Source organism: Pleurodeles waltl, chromosome 6 (assembly GCF_031143425.1).
Source record: "Pleurodeles waltl isolate 20211129_DDA chromosome 6, aPleWal1.hap1.20221129, whole genome shotgun sequence".
NCBI lineage: Eukaryota > Metazoa > Chordata > Amphibia > Caudata > Salamandridae > Pleurodeles > Pleurodeles waltl.
The window spans coordinates 839,665,477-839,692,406 of record NC_090445.1 but is presented as its reverse complement, the minus strand read 5'-3'; the positions used below and the strand labels follow the sequence as shown (position 1 = coordinate 839,692,406).

Below are 26,930 nucleotides of genomic sequence, written 5' to 3'. Positions count from 1 at the left end.
TAATCTAATCCACCCCACTCCATCACTCCAATCCAAACTACTCACCCCAATCCACCCTACTCCAATCCACTCCAAATAAATCCACCTCACCCCATTTCTATCCACCATACTCCAGTCCAATCCATCTCACACCAATCCACCTCAATCCATCCACCCCACTCAACACTAATGCAAACCACACCACTCCCGTCCACCCCACTACCTCAGTCCACTCCACCCTATACCACCCCACAACACGTTCTGCCGCTGAACCACAAAGTCGACTCCCCTCTACAACACTCAACTCCACTCTATGACACTCTGCTCCCCGACTTCACTGTGACACTCCACGCCACTAACATTTAGCCACTGAAGAGCAGCCACACTGGTGTACAACATGGCAAAACATATTACCAAAGCCAATAGTTCATGCATAGGCGAGACCTATTTGCTTTGCCAATGCTTGTTTATAGTTTCTTTGGTATCTGTCCTTACATAGAAAATGCTAATTTAGGTGAATTCTGTGTTTCTTTTTTTTTCTAGGTTGCCTTTAACATTTTGTATTGATGTATTTGAAGAAAATGTATATATATTTTTCACGTTTTATCAAAAGGTAGGTTCCTGATATTTTATTAATTTTCTATTGATAGTTGTGTGTGCATCTGTAAAGTAGATAGCAGGTCACTATTATGCTTATCTGCATTATGAACTTTGATATTCTGTTAAAATCCGTCTTTAGAATGATGATAATAATTTTGATATTTTGCAATTTACATGCTACTCAAAGTCGATATTATGATTATTGATATTTATGAATCAATACTGTTGTTTAGCAACACGATTATGGGAAGCATGGAAAAAACAAGCACTGCCAAAGCCAAACGATCCGACATTTGTTGTGATTTTTTTTTTAGTTTCGTCAATGCGTGTCTCGTTTTGACATGGCTTTTGTAACACTTTGCTGTGGGAGCTGCCAGGCCCTCACCATTGTAACGAACCCTGCAAAAAGCAAAAAAAAAAAAAGGTTTTTGGTCTCAAAAAGCAGACATTGCCACCAGTGGTTTAACAAAGGCCTCTGTAGCCCCTGCAGTGGGGGGTAAGGGGGATACCTCCAGGGGGTCCCCTCAGCACAACACCTGCCCTGAGTTTGTCTGGAGTGGGCCCCCCCCTCTATTTTCATTGTGCCACTGATTGACGCAGTAGTTCCTGGAATTTAACAAAACTACTTTGTGTGCCAATATGCTCCTTGAGGAAGAGCAGAATGTGATCACTCAGTAAAGCCAGCTGATAGATGGAGAGAGCTATAGAAGTTTAATAACAACAAAATGTCTTGGTTACCACCAGACCTAATTAGGGACCCAATTCTTTAGTAAAGTCACAAAAGTGCACCCATGGTATATGTCTTTGAAGTAGTGGCTTTCATGAATTCACAAGAACTTACAGAAGGAGACCAGGAAATCTTACTCGTAGAAAATATTTGTGAACTGTATTTTAGCACGACCAAATATGCATGTGTAGATTTGCTCATGCGAAAATGTATTGAGCGCTTACAAGTTCACTTTCCCTCTAACCACTTTTTTCCCAACCCTAGAAGAACTTCTACATCTGCCCTTGTCAGGAGTAAATTTCCAACCGTTCTCAGTACGGGAAAAAATTAGGGAAGAGCTGATGAAAATCCGTAAAACATACAAGTTCGTAGGTTTGCAGACTCAAAGGCGTTCCAGCCCAGGCCCAGTATGTAGATCTGCAGAAAGGTGGCAAAATAAGGAAATTGCTATAATAGGGATGGAAATTGCAAAGTATTCAAGCCATACTATAATTTTAGCCCTTGCATACTCAGAGAGGCTATTATCAGAGCTCTTACATAATGAGATTGCTGCCAGAATTTGTCGCCACACTACATGGCACCAAAGAGACAAGTAGATTCTTTTACAGGACAATTAGATTTAAGAAGCAACCCGTCCGTCCCATGGACAAGTAGATAATTTAATAAATTCCACACCCCTGACTTGTAATTAAAGAGCAACATCTCACTTGAAGGAAATGTCAGTGTTTTGCCTTTATTAATTCCCCCCCCTCACTTTTCACTAATTTGCACCAAACGTTGGTGGAAACTATGTTAAAAATTCAGTACTCAAACATGTCAAGATTGGAGAACCTTCTGACTTACAAATAACATGGCTTTTGCAAAAGTGGACTTTCTCAGCGTCAAGACCAAAACCGCTGTATCAAAGTAAAACAACTCTAAAGGCATGCAGCCTTTCTGAATCATGCTTTTGTGAATATTCATCCAGAAAGTTTAAGGACTTGTGTAAATATGAGAACAGAGAGTGAGATGTTCATGAGAACTTGATAAACGTTTGCCAAGTACAGAGACCGTGCAAATGAGTATGCACATTTTTTGCATATGCATATTTCCATTTTTCCTGTTAATGTTTGTGAAAGACAACGCTGCAAGATAGTGGCAATCAGCCTTTTACCTCAGATGACCAGAATTCAAAACTAAGCACCAAGTACACCCATTTAGTACTTGATCCTCTGAGTAGAGATGACAAGCAACCGAAAGCTTACTCAGGGAGGCAGTACGGGCACAGGGACTAAACATTCAATCAATATATAGACATTACTCTAGTGTAAAAAAAAAAAGTAATTTTTTGCCATTCTACACAACGTAATTGCTGTACATGCTCAACAGACTGTATTCATCAGTAGTGCAAATGGGTAACAGAATCCCTGGTAATCTGGGGAGACAGTCTTTAGTGGTAGCATCCATAGGCAGGAAAGCAACAACTCATTGACACAATTCACATCAGTTGCAAAGGTCCTCTTGACTTTCCCTCTAGGGATGAAATCACATAGTACCTTTGCTTGTTCAGGATGAATGTTTATTCTTATGCAGATTCCTCTAGTGTCCACCAAGCAGGGCATGCTGTTGCCTGTGGCGTGGGGGGGCATGGTGAACAAACCGGAGATAGTGGTTGTGCCCGAGCTCGATTGTCTGGTGCTGCTTGCCACCTCTAGTGCTGACACAAGGCGAATGGCAGCAGAGGGTCAGCACCAAACGAGAAGGTTGTAGTGAAGTTGCAGTATTTGTGGCTGGGACCTTCTTTTGGCCCAAACTAGGTGACAACACAACATTGTCTTGGTGAGCATGTAGGCCTTGGTAGAACAACCTCAGCAGGTTTGACGATCCTTTGTTTCTTGTTTCTTTTGGTGAATGACTGTGGACGTGGGCTCGCCTTCATTTAGCACCACATAGTTTCTTGGTACTTTCAAGGTGGAGGACTCACCAGCTCACAAGTTCCTCTATTGTACAACTGCGAGGTTTATATTCGGGATTCCTAGCAAACAGTTCTAGGTCCTTTCCAGAGGCACAAGTGTATATGTTTTCTTGGCTTGGTTTCTTCACAACCCTTCTCTTTCTCAGCAAGATCCTCCTTGGGCATGTACACCTCCAGTTCCCATTCTGAGCAATCAGATCTCTTCCTTGAAGCGAAGTCCAAGCAACCATAGGCTGAAGTTCCCAGGTTACTGGTCCTAAACCTGGCATTGGGATTGGCAGTAGCTATCTCAAAACTGGAGCTTAAAGTGTGTCTTGGTCACCACTGGTTGGGATGCAGGGGATTCCCAGATTTAGGAAAATTATTCTTAGCAAACTGACTGAAAGGTTGTCTCATCTATATACCAAGCCTGCAGACACTATTTGTGTATTACAACAGTTTAGCTCTGTGACTGGTCCTGGCCAGTTCTTCTCTTTAGCTATTTCCACAGAGACTGGTCTAGTCCTGATCTTTGTCACATGTATAAGCAGGAAGGTGTATGGTTGGGGCACGGGGGTGAATGTGGGAGTCTCACTTCAGGATCAACCCAAAACAGGAGCACAAAGGCAAGAGAGGATGCCCCACTTAACTACATTTTAACCTTTGGGTTAGTCCTTCCAGAAGACAATGGGCCAGGGCATATCACCCTTGCTTCCAAGGGACCCCTTTTCTGCTCTGGATTACACTCTTCAATCTGATCAGCAACAAATTATCACTGGATAGTTTTGGGGAGAAGCCCTATGATTAAAGTCTGCTGTCTGGACTCTCCCTTTAAACCTCTATCTTGATACCACTTGAAAACAGTAAGCACAAAAATGGAATCCAGTGTGGCCACAGTCATGTGTACCATATCAGCTCCACAAATATCTTCTACATGCAAAAGACACGCATGTGACGTGTAACGCACACAGATGAGCAAAAGACCCAGAGCTAGGGGACTGGAAGATTCATTAAAAAGCACAGAAGCCAGAATGCCACTCTCCCTAGCAGGTAATCATTTTGCTGCCACACCGTCCATCCTCTACAACCTGGAAGGTTAGAAGCAGTCCTACTCAGCCAAGAGGGTGCACATGGTGAGCCCTTTAGACAACAGCTCCATGTCTCAGTGCTTGTCATAAATGTGCCTTCAGAGCACATACAACTGTTGTGTGCTGGAGCTGGGCCCAAAGAGCTACGGCTTGCTACAGTGATTTCAAAAATAGGTTGTATGGTCTCCAGAGCCATGCAGGGGACCATTCCTGATTCCAACAGATGCCTTCCAGTTACGACTGGTCTGAAACTTACTTCACCATTGGAAAAGTCCACTCTTTGGATTGTTAAGCATGGTGGGAAAGTCTATTTGCATCTCCATGCTTTAACCTGGCTTTCTGCCCTACTGTGAAGGCAAAACCCCAGAAAGAGACTGACACCTGGAGCAGCTAAAGGTTTCTCGTCTTCTCCATTTTATATAGGCTGAACTTTGCACAATGACATTAAGGCACTTTACAACAGAACCAGACTAAGGGTCTTATTTAGACATTTGGGATACTCCACCACAAACATACCAGCTATCCCATCTGAAGTATTATAAGTGCATTATATCTTAATACATTGGACAGAAGATCGGTCACATTTTCAAGGAGCATCCCATCAGCCAAAAATCTAAATAAGGCCCTAGATTACACATTTTTTTTCTTCTTTTTTGTTTTAGGCATGGAGAAAGTAGGTGATTTGTCCAGAACCACAGGATGCTAAGCCAAAGAATAGATTCAAACCTGGTTCCCTAGTTTTAAAGTTAGCAACTCAAATCGCTAGGCCAAATCTCCTCTCTTTAGGGTCACTCTCTTCACAGCCATCACCCATCTGAGTGGGTTGTAATTCAGATGGGCAAGAAAGTTAAGGCCTGAACCTGTGCTTGGCCCAACCCACAGTAAAGCACCTTTTTCAGTGACAGTCCATTTCTACTCTCTAGGCAGCAATCTGCAGCTGTTAAAAGGTAACCAATACTCCTTTCCCTTCTTGTTCAGCTGACAAGAACTGCCCTAACTTCCTTGTCACAAACATTACTCTATACGATGATGGTTGATATAGCCATAGTCCTTTCAGACTGGTGCATTGGACAATGTGGCCTTCAGGTCATAAAAGGCCTTCTTATACTCCTGTCGAAATCACCATGCTTGGATGATTCTTAGAAGTCAGATCTGCCAAGGAGACAACTAAAGTTTAACAGTTAGCCTTAAAGTTCCTGTAGTACCCATTAAGGCTCAGTACTCTATCCAAAATGTAATATAACATAAAAACATATATACAAAAAGCCAACCTAGTGGATACATATAATATAATGAATTCCAAACTACCAACAATTATTTGTATACATCATGTGGCTATGAGTCCTTAATTGAAAAAGACAATTCACACTGGAGGTAGTTCCATAAAGAATCACACTTAATTCAATGTAGAGCCTAATACCTAATGTAAGGAATTCCGAAATTAAAGCAACTCCTTTATGTGTACGGTTGACATGTTTCAGCCCCCCTATAACATCTGGGCCTCCTCAGGAGCATGGAAGATTGAAGAACCTAATAAACAGATAATACATAGATACAGAGATCGAATAGAGAAACCTAGGCTAAAGAAAGGTCACAGTAACCTTCGTGGGGCCCAAAAACATAATGTTTAAGGACAGTGAGAACACCCCCTAACACCAGTGCTTTGATCGTAAGAACAAATGCTCTTCAAAAAGCATGCATATAAACAAATACATGCATGTAAATAAATACTCGGGCTCATTACGGTCATCTGATGCCATGCACTGTGTAAAGTTACCAGATTCTAGTGTCACACTTACCAACAACACATACCTTTACCTCAGCGTACAAATTTAAATGAATCAATGAAAGGCTAGACAAGGGAGGATATTATGAGGGCTGAAATTCAAAGTTGTAGCGGTTCCTTGATGAGTAAGTATAACCGCCAGACCAAAACACTCGGTGAACAAGTGGCGGGTACGTAACTAAAGACGGGGGATCAAAATGCCGATTATCAAACACATACCAATATAGGCATTGGCAAGCAACAAATGTATGTGAACTACCAATCGTAAGCTCCCCCGCTTGCAGCCCACGTTCTTTATGCCAATCCCCATAAGTGCTACATCGCATATACACAGTGAAACATAGTGTGAGACAAAGCTCCTAAATTACGTTGAAGCATGCAGCACAACGTACTATTCAGTGACAACTAGACCAGTGTCGGTAATTTATCATCCACCATTGTGGGACGTGCACAAAACTGCATATCCACCAGGTTAATGTGGAAACATGGGGATCCACGTATTGTTCTGTGACAACTAGACCGCTGCACATGATTTATCATCCACCATACTAGAAGGTGCATTATACCGCATTCACACCAGGTAAATGCACACAGCAGTGGTTTAGGCATGCAATATCTTTAAATTGGCAATATAAATAGTTCAATACACTGCTGGAAATTCAAACCTCCCTTCAATAAATGGGAAAACTAATATAATAAAATAAAGAAATAAAGACCTCCCTAGCCACAGGAATGAACAATCTATATCTCTCACAGATCCCCAGAAAACACCCCAAATTGTTAATTATTTACACTTCCAATCACAGATAGCACCATACATGTAAAAACATTATGTGACACAGTCGATTAAACCTAAAATACACTCCATTCTCTACCAAAGGACAAAGCTGAAACACTGTACAAATAGAAAAATACATAATATCAAGGCTCTTACAACGTACATTTCTTTCGGATAAGCGACCACATCTCATTCACATCGAGACCGTCATACTGCGCCATATTTCTCAATTAACCTGGCTTCTACCTTATTCAAGGTTTGCCGTCAGTGGTCCTCTGCCCTTGTTTTGGGCAACAAACATTACAGATCTACCATATATTATCCTCTTAGTGGTTATGGCCTTTGCAGTGTTCTACCAAAGGTGTATCCCTCACAGTGCATCTTATCCTGGATCTGTGTTATAGTATCCGTGACTTAACAGATTGTGCTGTTTGTCCAATATATATCAACGTACATGGGCACCTCACACAGTATACAACATTTTTTGTATTACAATTAGAGAACTTTTGTTGTTTATGCTCCTCGTTCAGCATGATGATTTTTATGTCATTAGTAAAGTGACACGCTGTACAGTTGTTGCAATTATAATGACCACTCAGAGGAGGCAATTCTAACCTTGTCTAGGATTTCGTTTCTTTTCTGTAGGGAATGATGCTTTCACAAGATGATCCCGTAAATTCCGACCTTTTCTGAACAAGAAGAATGGTTTAGGTACATCCAGAAGTGTTAGGACGCTCCAGTTTTTCTCGATAGTGGTTCTTACTTTATCGGCCTTAGGATTATATGTCATCACACATGTCAAGGGCATCTTTCATTCCTTTCTTAGGAATTAGGAGTTCTTCCCTAGGGGTGTACCAGGCTCTCATCAGAGCTCTTTTGCCACGTTTTTTGGGGTAACCTCTACTCATGAGCCTACTGCTCAAAATTTGCAGCATTGTCAAAATAATCCTCCCTACTGGAACAGTTTCTCCAGATGCAGAGAAACTGACTGTATGGAGGATTTTCTTGTAGTCATACCAACATCTGTGTGTGTTACAGACAGTCCTCCAAAGAACAGCAATGTTGTCCGAGTAGTCCTCACTCAACTCCTCCAAGCCAGACAACAAATAGTTGATAATGTGCTGCAAAGTATTGGTAGCATTCTATGACCCAAAGGACACAACCGTAAACTGACAAAGGCCTTTTGGGGTGGAGAATATAGTCTTTTTCTTGGAACCAGCTGCCAATGCGATCTGTCAGTAAGCGCTGGTAAAATCTAACATATTAAAGTACTTTGTTTTGCCATGTATATGCACAAGGGATACAATGGGTATCCTTTTTGATGGCATTGATGGTCCAACAGTCCACGGAAAAGCACAGGTTTGTTGACCCTTGCTTAGTTACTAGCAACAATGGACTAAAGTATGGACTAATGGAGGACCAAATCACTCCCAAGTCCACCTCTTCCTTTAAGCACTCTAGTCTGACAGCCAGTAAAGTTTGCTTTTAAAAGGCAAACTGTTGCTAGTGTCTATGTCATAGACAGAGTGGAGATAACCATGGAATAAGAAGTAAGCAAATATCCTAAAACCTCTCTACACTGCATCTTTTGTTCAAGAGTCAGATAGGGGGAAGTTTCACCCCATCTGCTTTACCAATGTGCAACACACCTGGGAGAAATTTATTCCACTTCCCCACTTCTGCCACTACCCGAATGCTAAGCATCAGGGCCCCTGCAGAGTTAGGGCTTCAGCTAGTGTAGAAAAGTACCATCTTGCCTGGCATGATACCCCCATTTTTCACTGTATATATGTTGTTTTAGTTGTATGTGTCACTGGGACCCTGGTAACCCAGGGCCCCAGTGCTCATAAGTGTGCCTGAAGGTGTTACCTGTGTAGTGACTAACTGTCTCACTGAGGCTCTGCTAATCAGAACCTCAGTGGTTATGCTCTCTCATTTCTTTCCAAATTGTCACTAACAGGTTAGTGACCATTTTTACCAATTTACATTGGCTTACTGGAACACCCTTATAATTCCCTAGTATATGGTACTGAGGTACCCAGGGTATTGGGGTTCCAGGAGATCCCTATGGGCTGCAGCATTTCTTTTGCCACCCATAGGGAGCTCTGACAAATCTTACACAGGCCTGCCACTGCAGCCTGAGTGAAATAACGTCCACGTTATTTCACAGCCATTTTACACTGCACTTAAGTAACTTATAAGTCACCTATATGTCTAACCTTTACCTGGTAAAGGTTAGGTGCAAAGTTACTTAGTGTGAGGGCACCCTGGCACTAGCCAAGGTGCCCCCACATTGTTCAGAGCCAATTCCCTGAACTTTGTGAGTGCGGGGACACCATTACACGCGTGCACTACATATAGGTCACTACCTATATGTAGCTTCACCATGGTAACTCCGAATATGGCCATGTAACATGTCTATGATCATGGAATTGCCCCCTCTATGCCATCCTGGCATAGTTGGCACAATCCCATGATCCCAGTGGTCTGTAGCACAGACCCTGGTACTGCCAGACTGCCCTTCCTGGGGTTTCAATGCAGCTGCTGCTGCTGCCAACCCCTCAGACAGGCAGCTGCCCTCCTGGGGTCCAGCCAGGCCTGGCCCAGGATGGCAGAACAAAGAACTTCCTCTGAGAGAGGGTGTGACACCCTCTCCCTTTGGAAAATGGTGTGAAGGCAGGGGAGGAGTAGCCTCCCCCAGCCTCTGGAAATGCTTTGTTGGGCACAGATGTGCCCAATTCTGCATAAGCCAGTCTACACCGGTTCAGGGACCCCTTAGCCCCTGCTCTGGCGCGAAACTGGACAAAGGAAAGGGGAGTGACCACTCCCCTGACCTGCACCTCCCCTGGGAGGTGTCCAGAGCTCCTCCAGTGTGCTCCAGACCTCTGCCATCTTGGAAACAGAGGTGCTGCTGGCACACTGGACTGCTCTGAGTGGCCAGTGCCACCAGGTGACGTCAGAGACTCCTGCTGATAGGCTCCTTCAGGTGTTAGTAGCCTATCCTCTCTCGTAGGTAGCCAAACCCTCTTTTCTGGCTATTTATGGTCTCTGTCTCTGGGGAAACTTCAGATAACGAATGCATGAGCTCAGCCGAGTTCCTCTGCATCTCTCTCTTCACCTTCTGATAAGGAAACGACCGCTGACCGCGCTGGAAGCCTGCAAACCTGCAACATAGTAGCAAAGACGACTACTGCAACTCTGTAACACTGATCCTGCCGCCTTCTCGACTGTTTTCCTGCTTGTGCATGCTGTGGGGGTAGCCTGCCTCCTCTCTGCACCAGAAGCTCCGAAGAAATCTCCCGTGGGTCGACGGAATCTTCCCCCTGCAACCGCAGGCACCAAAAAGCTGCATCACCGGTCCCTTGGGTCTCCTCTCAGCACGACGAGCGAGGTCCCTCGAATCCAGCGACTCTGTCCAAGTGACCCCCACAGTCCAGTAACTCTTCAGCCCAAGTTTGGTGGAGGTAAGTCCTTGCCTCACCTCGCTGGTCTGCATTGCTGGGAACCGCGACTTTGCAGCTACTCCGGCCCCTGTGCACTTCCGGCGGAAATCCTTTGTGCACAGCCAAGCCTGGGTCCCCAGCACTCTAACCTGCATTGCACGACTTTCTAAGTTGGTCTCCGGCGACGTGGGACTCCTTTGTGCAACTTTGGCGAGCACCGTTTCACGCATCCTCGTAGTGCCTGTTTCTGGCACTTCTCCGGGTGCTACCTGCTTCAGTGAGGGCTCTTTGTCTTGCTCGACGTCCCCTCTCTCTTCAGGTCCAATTTGCGACCTCCTGGTCCCTCCTGGGCCCCAACAGCGTCCAAAAACGCCAAACGCACGATTTGCAACTAGCAAGGCTTGTTGGCGTCCTTCCGGCGGGAAAACACTTCTGCACGACTCTCCAAGGCAAGAGGGATCTGTCCACCAAAGGGGAAGTCTCTAGCCCTTTTCGTTCCTGCAGAAACCTCAGCTTCTTCTGTCCAGTCGAAGCTTCTTTGCACCCGCAGCTGGCATTTCCTGGGCATCTGCCCATCTCCGACTTGCTTGTGACTTTTGGACTTGGTCCCCTTGTTCCACAGGTACCCTAGATTGGAAATCCACAGTTGTTGCATTGCTGGTTTGTGTCTTTCCTGCATTATTCCTCTAACACGACTATTTTGTCCTTAGGGGAACTTTAGTGCACTTTGCACTCACTTTTCAGGGTCTTGGGGAGGGTTATTTTTCTAACTCTCACTATTTTCTAATAGTCCCAGCGACCCTCTACAAGGTCACATAGGTTTGGGGTCCATTCGTGGTTCGCATTCCACTTTTGGAGTATATGGTTTGTGTTGCCCCTATCCCTATGTTTCCCCATTGCATCCTATTGTAACTATACATTGTTTGCACTGTTTTCTAAGACTATACTGCATATTTTTGCTATTGTGTATATATATCTTGTGTATATTTCCTATCCTCTCACTGAGGGTACACTCTAAGATACTTTGGCATATTGTCATAAAAATAAAGTACCTTTATTTTTAGTATAGCTGTGTATTGTGTTTTCTTATGATATTGTGCATATGACACTAGGTGGTACTGTAGTAGCTTCACACGTCTCCTAGTTCAGCCTAAGCTGCTCTGCTAAGCTACCATTATCTATCAGCCTAAGCTGCTAGACACCCTATACACTAATAAGGGATAACTGGGCCTGGTGCAAGGTGCAAGTACCCCTTGGTACTCACTACAAGCCAGTCCAGCCTCCTACAGCTAGTTCATGTGGCATACACTTAGGGGCTCCTGAGAAGAACCTAGGCCAATTTGACAGTTGACATCCTAAATCGTTCTAACTACTTTGCAAGGACCGCTTGATTTGTCGTCCAAAGCCCCAGGGCAAAATTACTTGGTCATGAACACCTCCTGAACCCAATGGTATCCAGATAGCACACCATCCTCTCATTAGCTCTTGTTAGCTTGAAGGTTTGTCTTCATCTTGTTCATCAGTTCACCCATAAACTTCCTGAGGCCAGGAACAAAGTCGACCGCATGTGCCTTGGGGACATAAGCGTATCTTACCAGCCCTATCTGACTAAAGTCAGTCATCCGCAGACAGGAGAGAAGGTATCAAACAGACCCGCTACATCTAAAGCCATCCTCTCAAACAGCACACCAACGAAAAGAAGGGGTACCAACCATGCCTTGGTTTGGCCTTCAGACTTGTCATGCACTTGACAAGTTGGGCAAGTTCTATAAAACCTTACAACAACTCAACCATACTTGGCTATTTGAACATAGGTTCTAACCTGTTGTTGGACTTCTTGATGCCAACACCACGTGAAACCACCAGACTCTAGCTGGCTCCAGGTTTGGATCTTTGGGTTCACTACACAGAAGCCTGTCTGCACACACCATCTTGTTTGCCATTCACGTCAGTAGTAACTTGCTCTTGGCCCTTCTTACCTAAGAACCCTTGGAAGGTCATGCTCCCTCTCTGCCTCTCAAAACTCTTCCTAGGACATTCTCCCACCAGCTATTAATTCTTGAAGTTCTGGCAGGAACCTAGACTTTAACACAGTCTGCCACAGTGCCCTCACCAGAACTGATTCACAATGATAAAATACTGCCTATCAGAGGAGCAGCTGAGACAGGTTCTTTAACTAGGTGTTCCGTCTTGTAATGTCTTTATGTTTGGCACCTTAAAACAGTTTACACCTAGTCATTATGGAGGTCTCTTTTCTTTCCTTCTCCTTCTGGGTCTGACTAGGCACCTAGATCACCTTTGGTTTCTGTCCAAGCCAGGAAACTTGGGAAATATTCATGCCCTTTCCTAATTGTGCAGACCCACCCCACTCCACTACACTCTTTGTTTGAAACCATGCTACTCCAACTCATTGTGAATCAGCTGCCTAAAGCCTTGTCAGCCAACAGAAGAAGATTTTCTAGGTCGTTCTCAGTAAGGGTCGACAAATACTCTGAGCCAGTTAGGTCACTCCTCCAAGAGCTGCTCTGAAATCATTAACTGAATAACGGAGTTCATTCACACTCACTCACTCATTCCAATCATAAACAAAGTCAAGGATTCAATGGGAGTCCATCTGCCTTTTGGTACTCAAAGAATCGCTGCAAGCCCTGTGCTGGTTTCAATCCATACTTTGTAATCATAGCATCTTTTAAGCATTTGTGTCATTTTAAGGCTTCCTTTTTGTTGGCCTCAGAGAGGTTAATGCTTCAGTAGACTACCTGGTGTATATATTCATAGTACAACAAAGAAATTGTTAATTTCGAGGGAGCACTTTGGTTTAATACTGTTAGAATTAATCAAAAGAGAGGTCAAATAATTTGACCATAAGTGTAATGGCAGAAACGAAAATAGACATGCAAAAAAAACTGGAACCATTATGGTCGGCAGCTTGGCCAGGCTCCTGCACTCGGGACATATTTTATAACATCACTGATGATATCAATGCAATATTTGCAGGAAAACCTTTGACGAAAAAAACTGTGCTTGGCGAGGGTGCGAGTTATAGCTGCCCAAGGGCATGAGTTACAGTTACTTGAGATAAATAACTATAACAGGTGAATTTCTATGGTTTGGTACATTTAAAATGTAAGCCTAACTATAATGTCCCCGTAACCTTTGTTTTTTTACGTGAATTTCTATGATTTTTAAAAAATTCTATTTCCTAACTACAGGGAGTGCAGAATTATTAGGCAAGTTGTATTTTTGAGGATTAACTTTATTATTGAACAACAACCATGTTCTCAATGAACCCAAAAAACTCATTAATATCAAAGCTGAATATTTTTGGAAGTAGTTTTTAGTTTGTTTTTAGTTTTAGCTATGTTAGGGGGATATCTGTGTGTGCAGGTGACTATTACTGTGCATAATTATTAGGCAACTTAACAAAAAACAAATATATACCCATTTCAATTATTTATTATTACCAGTGAAACCAATATAACATCTCAACATTCACAAATATACATTTCTGACATTCAAAAACAAAACAAAAACAAATCAGTGACCAATATAGCCACCTTTCTTTGCAAGGACACTCAAAAGCCTGCCATCCATGGATTCTGTCAGTGTTTTGATCTGTTCACCATCAACATTGCGTGCAGCAGCAACCACAGCCTCCCAGACACTGTTCAGAGAGGTGTACTGTTTTCCCTCCTTGTAAATCTCACATTTGATGATGGACCACAGGTTCTCAATGGGGTTCAGATCAGGTGAACAAGGAGGCCATGTCATTAGATTTCCTTCTTTTATACCCTTTCTTGCCAGCCACGCTGTGGAGTACTTGGACGCGTGTGATGGAGCATTGTCCTGCATGAAAATCATGTTTTTCTTGAAGGATGCAGACTTCTTCCTGTACCACTGCTTGAAGAAGGTGTCTTCCAGGAACTGGCAGTAGGACTGGGAGTTGAGCTTGACTCCATCCTCAACCCGAAAAGGCCCCACAAGCTCATCTTTGATGATACCAGCCCAAACCAGTACTCCACCTCCACCTTGCTGGCGTCTGAGTCGGACTGGAGCTCTCTGCCCTTTACCAATCCAGCCACGGGCCCATCCATCTGGCCCATCAAGACTCACTCTCATTTCATCAGTCCATAAACCTTAGAAAAATCAGTCTTGAGATATTTCTTGGCCCAGTCTTGACGTTTCAGCTTGTGTGTCTTGTTCAGTGGTGGTCGTCTTTCAGCCTTTCTTACCTTGGCCATGTCTCTGAGTATTGCACACCTTGTGCTTTTGGGCACTCCAGTGATGTTGCAGCTCTGAAATATGGCCAAACTGGTGGCAAGTGGCATCGTGGCAGCTGCACGCTTGACTTTTCTCAGTTCATGGGCAGTTATTTTGCGCCTTGGTTTTTCCACACGCTTCTTGCGACCCTGTTGACTATTTTGAATGAAACGCTTGATTGTTCGATGATCACGCTTCAGAAGCTTTGCAATTTTAAGAGTGCTGCATCCCTCTGCAAGATATCTCACTATTTTTGACTTTTCTGAGCCTGTCAAGTCCTTCTTTTGACCCATTTTGCCAAAGGAAAGGAAGTTGCCTAATAATTATGCACACCTGATATAGGGTGTTGATGTCATTAGACCACACCCCTTCTCATTACAGAGATGCACATCACCTAATATGCTTAATTGGTAGTAGGCTTTCGAGCCTATACAGCTTGGAGTAAGACAACATGCATAAAGAGGATGATGTGGTCAAAATACTAATTTGCCTAATAATTCTGCACTCCCTGTATAACGACACTGTAACCCTTGTTTTTTTGAGTGAATTTCTACTTTTTTTCACAAAGTAATTTTAATTACTATACTTTAATCCAACCACCATTGCACACAGCTTTCAGTCAACCCCTATATCCACCCAACCCCACCTTTCGCACGCCCTTTGGCCACACGCAGCAGCAGTTGGTCACAGGTCCTGGCCTGCGGCCAACACCCCTAACCACCCTAACCCATGATGCACACAGCTTTTGGCCATGCACAGCAGTAGTTGGCCAGAGGTCCGCATGTCTCCCTCCCCCAGCCAATTTCAGTTCCGGGGACGACATCCCCTTGGGCCCAGCCTTCTAAAATGTAAGGTTTTGGGAGGGGAAGAGGGTCCACGTGCCCCCCTCCCCAGGCTGATCTTGGCAGAGGAGACTCCATATCCCTGGGGCCCAGCCTAAGTATTTTATTTTTTGGAAGTGGAGGGCCGTACAGCCTCCCTCCCAGGCCGATCTTGGCCCCGGAGACCCCATCCCCCAGGCCAGGGTACTCCGTGACAATGTTGGGGACCGCATGGGAAGCCTGAAGGCCCCATATGGCTCCCCACCTCCTGTGGAAGCTGGCATTGCTGTCTCAGAGAGCAATGTTTCCTCCGTTTCCCTGCCTGCACCTCCGTGTGCTGGGAAACAAAGGAAACCTCTGTTCACATGAAGTGAGAGCTGTTTGACAGCTCTCACTTCATCGGAGTGTAGTGTTTGCTGTGACTTGGTGGGAGCTGTCAGCTTCCTAGGAAATAGCAGGAGCAGGCCCTTGGGAGTGGAGGGAGTCAGACGGAGGGGGAGGGGGTGGCGGCCCTAAGGGCCTCAAAGAGCATTGCCCCGGGGAGTTCATGGTTCTCAGGGCTGCGGGAAAATACACTGTATTTGAATTGAGCCGCGGGGAGGTGGCAATCACGAAGCCTTCTTTGGGTGATGGGGTGGGGGGGGAGGGGTGGGAACAGCTCCCCACACTGGTTTTCAGTAGTGCCCCAGGGAGGTGGAGGTCCCCAGGGCTCCTCCACCCCCTCACCCATATTGATAATCTGAATCCCCTGGGACATGACTCACCCAGAGGCCTCACAGAAACAAGCGCTTTTTGTTTGTTTTTTTGAATTTTCGGCAGATGTGCTGCGATGTTCACCAATGTTTTTTCTTGTTTGTTTTTTAATGCTTTTTTTGCTCTCGGGGGGAGGGTCCTTCTGGGACCCCAGCACCAGAGCTAAGGGGTCAGGGTGTCGCTACCCTGGCCCCTTTTGTTTTTTTCCATCTTTTTTCTGGGACTCAGCTGAAGCCAAGTTTCAACATTGCTGCCAGCACTTCCTTGTTGAAGTGTAGGGAGACAACCAAATCTAAGCATGATACTGGGTAAGTTTGTGAAGCCTTCGGGTCCCTATAAATACAAATTTGGAAATCTGGATTTTCTTTAGTTTCACTAGAACTACTGAACAGATTTACACCAAACAAAAAGGACGCTTTATGAACCAAGATCTACCTTACTGTCAAATTTGTTTTAATGCCATCCAGCGGTTTAGTGCGCTATTGCTGTTCAAAATCCCTATGGAAAAATGCATGAGGAAAAAGTATTTTGGGACCCCCTCCCCTTTTCTCAGCCCCCGATTGACTGATCACCATGAAACTTTCCAGACAGAAGCTGAAGTGAGCATCGTCTTTTCTTGGAAAATTTTGTGAAGATTCATCAAACAGCACAAAAGTTATTAGCTAAACGAAAAACACTTTTTCTATAGAAACTATGCCCTAACTATGACTACATAGTGGCGACCGCCATTAGGTAATTTATATCTATCTAAACACACACATATATACACAAATTTATCTAATGCCCTTGACAAAAGTGCCAAAATACCTCTGTAGATAAAGCACCACAGATGCACACAGCATGCATTTCTTTTTGCGCTAACAAAGGTTGCTAAGTTAATTTCCAAACAGGCAACCAAAGGAAAGGAGAAACACGCAATCGCCGAGGTTGGTCTCCGAGCTGTGTAAATAGGAGATCAAGTGTTTGTAAGGCACTTTGCCCAGAAATGGAAGGATCCCAAGTTCAAAGGCCCTGTTTCTGTAACGATGAGCAACCCTACTGCCATCAGGGTGAATGGCGGAAAGCCATGAATCAACCTATCCGATATTCGGGTGACTCTCGCTTCACACCAAGCTTGCTAGCAATATCAACAGGAAAAGAGGGAGGAGGGGGAAAAAAATTGTGACTGTGAAAATACCCCCTTCCACCTCTGCGTTGGGACAATTTTTCAATTCCACAAATAGAAAGCAATGTATTTTTGTTTTCTTTTTTGTCTTTTGATGTTATTACTGTTGTTGCTTTTCGGTAGTGATGCATGTTTAAGCTTTACTTATTATATCACACACCTGTGAAGAGAATTGTCTACTCATACCAATTTGTCTCATAATATTCATGCTAGCCTGCTAGACATGTGGTATCAACATATGTCAGAAATATGATTAAGAAGCACCAATGAATCATGTTTGGTTTGCATATTGATACCTCATGCCACAGTATCGGCTAGATTACACTCAACTACAGAAGTACCCGCCAAGAACAGCTTTATATCTCCGACACTTCTATCTCTGTAGGATGAAGGCCCAAATGCAGCTGATACATGTTAGAGTAGCACATTTTAGAGGTAATGCCACAACGTATGATTCCTTAGTAGAAGTACTGTATTTCCTTACTGATAGGCAGGACATTAAGGGTGAGCTAGCCAGAATGCAGAAAACAGATTGTTATAATGCTGCAGCATGTAGGTTTACGAGTGACAAGCTCACCCACTGAGTGTGATAGTTACTTAGGAAACCCCTTACCCATGGAGTGTGTTCTTAGGATCGGACATAGTTTTACTGAATAAGTTTATGACCAATAGCTCTTGGATATAGAGTTTCCCTGGAGAGCCTTATCTCTATGGAATGGCACTGATACTAGTCAGAAAACTATAGGAAAATGTGCAATTGTATAGGGTGATAATATTGCACAATACACTTGGATGAATGGTACAGGAAGCCCTCAGTAAGTCAATGTAGGAAGAAATATCAACTGCAACACCACAATAGATAACACAGACATGCGGGGGGGAGGGGAGCACCTCTAGCCTCAAACAATTAATGGCAATATGGAGCGCTACTATACACCTAGTTGCCACCTAACTGGAATGGCATCTGTTCTTTAGTTAATTTGCACACACACATCAGTTTTGGTCATTCTAGGAATCAATATCTCTAAACCCAATGATCACCCCCATAAGCCATCCAACAACTTTGTTACATCATCACTGGAGAAGACCTACAGAATATTATGGTACTACCACTTGGAAAGACGTTTCCTAAGAGCATAGGTTGTTCAGTGATGCCCAGCTGTTCTTTGGAAGGGTTCTACCATTTGTTGTAGCAAAAGCAACTGCTCAATGATTACAAAAAGCTAGATGGGAACTAATGAAGGCAATTAATACAACAAAAGATGAATTCAATGCCATAAAGGAAAAGCTGCGAGCCATAAGAATGATGATCATGCAGTACTGTTTTGTACTTGATCTTATGACGGCCTTGGTAGGAGAAGTCTGTGCCAAGACAGGAACTGCTTGCTTTACTTACATCCCAGCAAATGATGCGGACAATGGAACATTGTCAGAGGCCATACAAACTTTGCACAATCTACAAAAGAAAATGGTGGATGGAGGTGCCCCAGAAGTTCAGCAGGTTTTCATTTAAATAGAAAAACATGTTTACAAGCCTTGAAGAGTTTATGATCACAGCACACAGGCACGCATCTCATTCTCCTAGTTAATGGAAACATGACCTGGAGAATATGGGTGAAAGGCAACTTCAGTCAACAGTACACAGATAAGGAGTGTTGGGAGCAGAGCAATAAACACTCACACAGGCTTGAGGGGAAATTTATGTTTCAAAGCTTTGTAAGACTTACGTTAAAATGTGGAGGAAAGGGTACGAGTTTAAAGGACACAGGTGATGTGATGCTTATGAAAAGTAGTTTATTAATTTTTCACCCTGTCTTGACTTATTGGCTTTCAATTGTAATGTCAAACAAGTTACTTACCTTGGGTAATGAGTTATCTGTTAGAGACATATTCTAGTTGCAGATTCCTCACCTTAGAATTTCCCCTAGGTGTCAGTCTGAATCCATAGATTTTTCCTCAAGCAGTACCACTGCGTGCCATTAGATGGCATGGGCTGACTCAGCATCCATCGTTGGCATCATGTCCGCCGGCTATGACGTCACAGGTCGTATGCAGATGCCACCCTGGTGCGATGATGTCAGTTTCTTTTTGAGTATGTTATATGCCAGAAGTGCAGAGCCATGAAGAACACTGACTCTGGTGCATCCTGAAAGGGGAGTCCCTTTCCCTAGAAGTCAGTTTGGAGAGCGGGGAGGATGGGTAGGTCGGTAAGAAATCCGCAACTAGAATATGTCTCTACCAAATATTTAATTGCCGAAGGTAACTTGTCCATCTGACTGAGGCGTCTAGTCACAGATTCTTTACCTTAGAATAGACGCCTAAGTAATACCATTCCCGGAGGAGGGTCTGCAAACCAAGATCATTCTAGGAAGTCCTGCAGGACCAACCATGCAAAGTAACCATCCCTGTCCAGGCTCTGTTTGGTGAACATCTGCATAGACGCTCACGTTGCTGCCAGGCAGATTTCCAGGATGGGAACTTCACAGTGGTTGCGGCTCCTTCTCTAATGGAGTAAGCAAACAAAGCCTTTGGGGTTGCTTCTTAGCCAATGCATAGCACAGTTTAAGGCGGAGAAGAACCTATCTAGAGATGGTTTTCTTATGCGCTGCTCGACCTTTCATCGCTCCCACAGAGTTGATGATCCACCTGGAACTCTTTGGTAATATCAAGATAGATTGCCAACACTCCTTATTGGGATGGGTTGGCCCACATGAAAGGGCGTTACCACTTTAGGTAAAAAGGAAGTGCTGGTACGAAGCACCACCTTGTCAGGATGGATGAAAATTAAAGGTGGCTTTGAGTAAAGGGCCTGTGTCACGCTCACCCGCTGAGGGCAGAAGTGATGGCTACACGGAAGGCTCTCTTTAGAGTAAGAAGCCAAAGTGGACAGATATGAAGTGGCTCGAGAGGAGCACATCAGAAAAGCAAAAACCAAGTTCAAATGCCTTTCGGGCATTATGAACAGAAAAGGAGGAAACATTGGGAAGACCCTTCAGAAATCTACCAACAATCGGAGATTTAAACAAAGAGGGTTGGTCAGGTAATTGCAGGAAGGTCGAGATGGCAGACAAATAACTTGAGGGTGCCCAAAGCAGTGGCCCGCTGGGCTAGAGAAAGAACAAACAGAAGGACCTCAGAAAGAGGGGCAGAGAGGGAGTCAACAGACTGGTCTGTACACCATACCACAAATTTGTTCCAACATCAGGTGCATACGGTTTTGGTGAGGGATGCATGGCTGCCAAGATAACATTACAGACTTTGGGCAGAAGGTCAAAAGCAGTCAACTGCCGCTTTTCAATCTCCAAGTAAGAAGTCAGAGACCTGACAGGTTTGGGTAGAGAATCGTCCCCTGCTGTGCAACAGAAGATCTTTCCGAAGAGGAAGTCTAAATGGAGGATCAATGTCCATATGCTCAAGAGCTCAGGATACCAAACTCTTCATGCCCAGTCCGGAGCCACAAGAATCACTTGGGCCCAGTCTTTCTTGATCTTCTTGAGAACGCTGGGCAGAAATGGTATTGGCACAAAGGGGTAAAGGAGGCCCGAGTTCCATTTGAGATGAAAAGCACTGCCGAGCAAATGTCGCCTTGGAAACTCCAATGCACAATGAACAGATCTAACCAAGGCTCTCCCTACTGCTGAAAGGGACCTTGCGCCACCTCCGTATGGACGCGCCATTCGTGATCGACAGAGTTAGTCTACTCTGGCGTTCAGAGAGCCTGCCAGTTGTTGAACCACCAGGGATATACCCTGATGTTCCAGCCTCCAGACAAAGGGGCACAACCCCACTCTTACCCTGCTTGTTGTATTACCACTTGGCGGGTGTTGCCCGTGAACACATGCACCACTTTCCCTTTGAGCGAGGGAAGGAATGCTTTCAATGCTAGCCTGATTGCCCTGAGCTCCAAAAGACTGATGGATCCCAGACACCGCCGGAGATCAGACACCTCTGATCTCCACCTCTCCCATGTGGCTGTCCCATCCAAGGTGTGACGCATCTGTCACTACTGTCAGTTCTGGTTGGGGAATGCAGAGGGATCTGCCTCTGACCCAATTGCGGTTCAAAGGCCACCACTGCAGATCTTGCGCACTTCCCGCCGAGATCTGGACCATGTAATGTGCCCATTGGAACTTCAGGTCCCACTGCAGAGACCGCATATGTCATCTGGCATGTGTCACCAGCAGGACGCAGGAGACCATGAGGCCTAGCACCCTTGGAGTCATTCTCACCGAAATCCAGGATAGCAGGAGAAACATTGGTCTCATGGCCTGAATATTCTGGATTCACCGCTTGGTAGGATAGGCCCACAACTGCGCTGTGTCCAGAACAGCTCAGACAAAAGGGAGCATCTGAGAGGGAGTTAGGTGTGACTTCTGCACATTTATAGTGAATCCCAGTGAATGCAGGTGGTGTGCCGTTGTCTGGAAGTGGAGATAACATCCTGGGTAGAGCCCACCTTCAGCAGTCAGTCTTCAAGGTAGGGGGAAGACTGAAACCCCTAACCTGCTCAGATGAGCTGCGACCACAACCATCACTTTGATGAACTCCCGAGGGGCATTGGTAAGGACAAAGGGGAGTGTGGTAAACTGAAAATTAAGGGCATGTCCATAAGCACAGCTTGGACATCCCACGAAAAGCCAGAAGTCCTCAACCAAGCGTGGCTTCAAGGCCACTGTTGATGCGACCTATCTACCCAGTGTAGGAGGCTGGACTGGCTTGTAGTGGGTACCAAGAGGTACTTACACCTTGCACCAGGCCCAGGTATCCCTTATTAGTGTAGAGGGGTGTCTAGCAGCTTAGGCTGATAGAAAAGATAGCTTAGCAGAGCAGCTTAGGCTGAACTAGGAGACAAGTGAAGCTCCTACAGTACCACTAGTGTCACTTGCACAATATCATAAGAAAACACAATACACAGATATACTAAAAATAAAGGTACTTTATTTTTATGACAATATGACAAAGTATCTCAGTGAGTACCCTCAGTATGAGGATAGCAAATATACACAAGATATATGTACACAATACCAAAATATGCAGTAATAGCGATAGAAAACAGTGCAAACAATGTATAGACACAATAGAATGCAATGGGGGCACATAGGGATAGGGGCAACACAAACCATATACTCTAGAAGTGGAATGCGAACCACGAATGGACCCCAAACCTATGTGACCTTGTAGAGCGTTGCTCGGACTGTAGAAAAACAGTGAGGGTTAGAAAAATAACCCCAAGACCCTGAAAAGTGGGTGCAAAGTGCACCTAAGTTCCCCAAAGAGCACAGAAGTCGTGATAGGGGAATTCTGCAAGGAAGACCAACACCAGCAATGCAACAACGATGGATTTCCTGACGAGAGTACCTGTGGAACAAGGGGACCAAGTCCAAGAGTCACGATCAAGTCGGGAGTGGGCAGATGCCCAGGAAATGCCAGCTGTGGGTGCAAAGAAGCTGCCACCGGATGGTAGAAGCTGTGGATTCTGCAAGAACGACAAGGGCTAGAAACTTCCCCTTTGGAGGATGGATGTCCCACATCGTGAAGAGTCGTGCAGAGGTGTTTCTGTGCAGAAAGACCACAAACAAGCCTTGCTACCTGCAAGGGTCGCGGTTAGGGTTTTTGGAAGCTGCTGTGGCCCAGGAGGGACCAGGATGTCGCCAATTGCGTGAGGAGACAGAGGGGGCGTCCAGCAAGAAAAAGATCCCATTCAGAAGCAAGCAGCACCTGCAGAAGTGCCAGAACAGGCACTACGAAGTGGAGTGAACCGGAGCTCACCCGAAGTCACAAAAGAGGGTCCCACGACGCCGGAGGACAACTTAGGAGGTCGTGCACTGCAGGTTAGAGTGCCGGGGACCCAGGCTTGGCTGTGCACAAAGGAAATCCTGGAAGAGTGCACAGGAGCCGGAGTAGCTGCAAAGCACGCGGTTCCCAGCAATGCAGTCTAGTGTGGGGAGGCAAGGACTTACCTCCACCAAACTTGGACTGAAGAGTCACTGGACTGTGGGAGTCACTTGGACAGAGTTGCTGAGTTCAAGGGACCTCGCTCGTCGTGCTGAGAGGAGACCCAGAGGACCGGTGATGCAGTTCTTTGGTGCCTGCGGTTGCAGGGGGAAGATTCCGTCGACCCACGGGAGATTTCTTCAGAGCTTCTAGTGCAGAGAGGAGGCAGACTACCCCCACAGCATGCACCACCAGGAAAAACAGTCGAGAAGGCGGCAGGATCAGCGTTACAAGGTCGCAGTAGTCGTCTTTGCTACTTTGTTGCAGTTTTGCAGGCTTCCAGCGTGGTCAGCAGTCGATTCCTTGGAAGAAGGTGAAGAGAGAGATGCAGAGGACCTCTGATGAGCTCTTGCATTCGTTATCTAAGGAATTCCCCAAAGCAGAGACCCTAAATAGCCAGAAAAGGAGGTTTGGCTACCTAGGAAAGAGGATAGGCTAGCAACACCTGAAGGAGCCTATCAGAAGGAGTCTCTGACGTCACCTGCTGGCACTGGCCACTCAGAGCAGTCCAGTGTGCCAGCAGCACCTCTGTTTCCAAGATGGCAGAGGTCTGGAGCACACTGGAGGAGCTCTGGGCACCTCCCAGGGGAGGTGCAGGTCAGGGGAGTAGTCACTCCCCTTTCCTTTGTCCAGTTTTGTGCCAGAGCAGGGCTGGGGGATCCCTGAACCGGTGTAGACTGGCTTATGCAGAAATGGGCACCATCTGTGCCCATGAAAGCATTTCCAGAGGCTGGGGGAGGCTACTCCTCCCCAGCCCTAACACCTTTTTCCAAAGGGAGAGGGTGTAACACCCTCTCTCTGAGGAAGTCCTTTGTTCTGCCTTCCTGGGCCAAGCCTGGCTGGACCCCAGGAGGGCAGAAACCTGTCTGAGGGGTTGGCAGCAGGAGCAGCTGCAGTGAAACCCCGGGAAAGGTAGTTTGGCAGTACCCGGGTCTGAGCTAGAGACTCGGGGGATCATGGAATTGTCTCCCCAATGCCAGTGAGAGAGTGTAGTTTAAACGTTACCTATTTAGACGTGAAATGTTCATATTACTGCCGTGAATTAACAACATTATTCATAGAATCGTGACTAATACAGAAATAAATATATGCATAAACTAATAATGACATAAGAATAATTGTTTGAATTACAAATTTAAATTATTAACACATACGAAGCTTCCATTTATTAGAATTCATAAGTCTTAAGTCAGCATGAGTTGAAAACTGTCTGTGTAACTCTCATATTAAAGCATATTTTTCTGTTTCTTCAGTGTGCTGATTCGTAAAGGCCATGACCCAGCATTTGTTCCTTCTTCTCCGCTTAATGTATCTTTGACTAGTGCATTCTCATCCGCATGTTAGTTGCTTTTGGTATAAAATCGTAGGTTTGTAACAAGAGTACAGATACTTGCAAGGACATTGAATCGCGGTAAAGAGAACTCTTGACCCGAAGAACGTGCCAGAAAATGAAGTAACCCCAGATGTGCCACCTACGAAAACGTCAATTATGAAGACCAATCAACGTCTAGAAAATTATCGTCGCATGACAAGTGCATTACTTAATGTATAATTTGATAGGTTATAGATAGTGGGGTGAAGTGATCATCCAATAGAAATTTGGGGGTATGGATTATGAAAAAGGGATAAAAACCCATGACACAGACACTCGAGAGAACCTAGGTAGGCAATGATATTGATTGCATCCAGAAACTCTGTCACTCTGTTTGGTGACTTGAGACTTAATAAACTATCCTCATCCTTAGTTGTCCCTCTACACTTTTCCTCCTTATGAGGGAAGTGGCCCTGTCCTTAGACTAAACAGATTGACAACGAACTAACTGATGTCCTGAAGACGAAGACTGATCCTGTATGCTGACCTATCCAGAGGAGGGTAATTATTAGTTGCTATTGAAATGCACTTATTTGCTTTTCTTTCTAGGTACCAACTGCTGTGTATTTGACTAGAGATCTTAGCTAGAGGTTTTTCTAAATTGATGTTCTAAATTGTTTTCGCATGAAGCCCAACATGCTGATGCTAATTAGTGGATAGACAAGGTATTCATCTTGACTGACATAACTGACGTGACTGACATTATACTATGCTGAACTGAATATATATTAAGGGTTTATGTATTAGAATATCTAATCTTCATGTTTTATTCATGTGTATGTGAATTCTGTGTTAATACTAATTGATGCCACTATGCTTCTTCGTTTTGGTCTATGATGAATACGCTTATATTAGATTGTAATTAATAGGGAATAAAATCACTAAACTTCAATCAAGGTGTGGTTATTTATGACTGAAGAAGTCACGGTTGCGTCGAAGGCTTAATTTATGTCTAAGGAGAAATATATTGTGGTAATATACATTGACAATATTATTGATGTGTTGATTGACTTATTGATCAGCTATCTCGTCTTACGGTGTCTCACCACTGGGTCCCAAGATTCATCGACCTAAAACGAGTCCTAATGTGTATAAATTAACATAGAGGGACGCGTTAACAGTTTCTGGTAGCAGAGGTCGGTTTTGGCCCTTGGGGGCCCTAAGACGGAGTTTCATTGTTTAATCTGTTTCTCTGAGAAAATGCAATTTGGAGAGATGATGGGTTGCTAAGTTCGCCATGGCTTTCCCAGGATCTCGGAGCTTGCCTATATGAATTGGGAATGTTCTCGGCGCCATAGTATGTATGGTTAGGGATTTTTGCGCTTGCTTTAGCTTATGCATTTTGCAGGTGTTTGAGAAAAATTTGTGTGTACTTAGGCCAAATTATATGTTGTTTAGCAGGAGTGGGTGTACTCCATAGTATGAGAGTAGGGAAGTCGGCGTACTTCATGTGAATGTGGCGCTTGTTGTTCAAAATTATCCACATGGTTGATTATTGGGTACGGACCTATTGAGGTCTGAAACTCCGGAGTATGATGATAAATGTGGTTTATGTTGTAATCTGTGCGGTTTAATAGGTCAATCGGGCGTGGTTGATAAGTCGAGTTTGAGTCATTATTCTATATGTGAAAACCTTCGATGGAGATTTGACAAATTCTAAAGTGCACTAGAAGGAGTCATTGACAAGTCGAGAGTAGAATTTGCGGGTCGAATTCTGCTTGCGTATGCGGGAACTGATAAGGAGAGAGTAGCGGCCGAGGCTTCAAGTGAAATCTCTGTAAAGTTCTGAAGCGAATGTGTTACCCTTCCTATAGTAAACCGACAGATTTGTATTGTCATTTTAAGATGCTTGCAATAATTTGCGTTAGTTTGTGTGAATTGTAAGGATTGGTGAGGAGCGGACGAGCCGCAAGACTTTGTCAGCTGCTGTGTGTGTGTGAGGGTGTGACGTCAGTGGTGCCGCGCTGAGATAGGTCAGATGTCAAGAGGGGTCGCGCATGGATTGGCTGCCGTCCGTGAGAGGCAATAGGTTGAGAAAGGGCAGGTGAAGAGTGTCCTGGGAACTAAGCCATTTCTGATCAAACACAAAATAAGAGAATTGCAAAAATGAATTTTATTAAAGCATTCAAGAGCGCTCTAAAGGGAGATGTATATATTGTAGCAACTGATGGGGAACCTACACCACCTGAAGGTACTCCAGCTTACACAGTAATGGAGGAAAAAGGTGTTGC

At 44.7% G+C, this 26,930-nt stretch overlaps 1 long non-coding RNA gene across 1 annotated transcript; it reads left to right on the top strand.

The window, feature by feature from the left end:
- Positions 1-520: 520 nt before the first annotated feature.
- LOC138302048 (uncharacterized) lies at positions 521-25,591 on the top strand. The gene is made up of 2 exons (XR_011205243.1): positions 521-592; positions 24,581-25,591. It is a non-coding gene; the product is annotated as an uncharacterized lncRNA (long non-coding RNA).
- Positions 25,592-26,930: the final 1,339 nt, after the last annotated feature.